Consider the following 1,718-nt stretch of genomic DNA (forward strand, 5'->3'; position numbering starts at 1 on the left):
AACTTTAAAATAAACAAATCATTACATATCAAATCAAAATATGCTTTATTGTCATAAGAGATAATCTTGTCGACAAAGCTGTACGGGAAGAATGGCATTACCATACATAGGTACAAACAAAAAAAAAAGAAAAAAACACACATACAATACACAAATCGTTCATAAGTATAAAATAGCAACTAAAATAATGCTCAAAAAAGAAGATCTCCTGCAGCAAAACTCAAGTACTACATACACATTTCGGACAGAGCACAGACAAATATTCGTCAGAAAATATAAAATATATAATGTCATATGTTAAAATCTATCTAAAAAGAAGTCATTTACTTCATAGTAGCCTCTTGCAACTAACAATTTTTAACCCTTTTCCTAAAGACTCTATTACTTTGCACTTCTTTAATATCCGCTGGAAGATGATTAAACATTTTTTTACCATCAAATATAAATGACCTTTTTATTAATGAGTTTGAGGGTACAGGCAAAATCACATCATTAGCCCTTGTGCTGCTATAATGGTGCCTTTCTCCAACATTGAGATCTCTGTACTTTTTGTGAATTCAGCACACCGTTTTCAGTATAAATAAAGAAAGCAACGTAAGGATTTTGTGAGTAATAAAAAGTTCTCGACATGAATCTCTTATACCTACTTTGCAAATATATCTGATAGCCATATTTTGCAAGATAAAAACACTCATAAATAATGGATTGGTACACGCACCCCAAAAACACAAACCATACCTCAGATTTGACTCAATCAGTGTAAAATAGACATTCCTAGCCATACCAAACTCTACTTCTCTTGTTATGATTTTAAGGGCATAACAATTAGACGCCAACTTGTTGCACAATAATCTGATATGACTTTCAAACTTTAATTTGTTGTCAAGACTTATTCCCAATAACTTATTCTCATTTAAATGATTTAAATCAATGTTTCCAAGGCAAACTCTGCTCAAACTGCATTTAAAGTTCATGACATTTGTTTTAAGAACATTTAAAGTTAGCTTGTTGCAATCACACCATTTTTTAATTTTGGCTAAATCCCTATTTACTGTATTATTTAGGTTTTTAACACTAACGTCATGCCAAAGTACCGTTGCATCATCTGCAAATTGAATAAATATACCCTGTATATCAAGGTTTGCCCTATCATTGATATATATCAGAAACAAAATGGGACCCAACATTGATCCCTGTGGGACACCATGTGAAACAGGCTGCTCTTTTGAGGAGGAACCACCTGAGGAAACGCTTTAATACCTATCCTTCAAATACGATGCGAAGCATTGCAGAGCCGGCCCCCGAAGACCATAACGCTCAAGCTTCCACAGCAGTATTCCGTGATTAACACAATCAAAGGCCTTGGTTAGATCACAGAACACTGCCGCATAAATCAATAAAGAAAAAACTGACAATTAATGACAGCTGATAGAAGAAATTCGCAAAATAGTTGAAATCGTTTTAACTTTTTCGCGAATATCCGCTTTTTCGCGTGGACGAATTTCGCTTTTATGTGTATGGGTAAAATCTGTGAATGTGCGAGATAAAAATTGCCTGTTAAAAATCCGCGAAATACGTCTTACTCAGAATGAAGCTTAAGACGTTGGGTAAATTGTCAGGTATGAACCTACCTTAAAATAAACCGAGAAATGTCATGGTCAATGTCAGTTGTCACTGCAACACCAGCTGATTCCTGATTCGTTTCCCCACATATTTAT

At 34.2% G+C, this 1,718-nt stretch overlaps 1 long non-coding RNA gene across 1 annotated transcript in view; it reads right to left on the reverse strand.

The window, feature by feature from the left end:
• LOC126739872 (uncharacterized) overlaps window positions 1-1,718 on the reverse strand; it is a 67,592-nt gene that overhangs the window by 49,094 nt on the left and 16,780 nt on the right. The gene's annotated exons all lie outside the window — the stretch shown is intronic.

The sequence above is a fragment of the Anthonomus grandis genome, chromosome 8 (assembly GCF_022605725.1).
Source record: "Anthonomus grandis grandis chromosome 8, icAntGran1.3, whole genome shotgun sequence".
In the NCBI taxonomy this organism is placed as follows: Eukaryota; Metazoa; Arthropoda; class Insecta; order Coleoptera; family Curculionidae; genus Anthonomus; species Anthonomus grandis.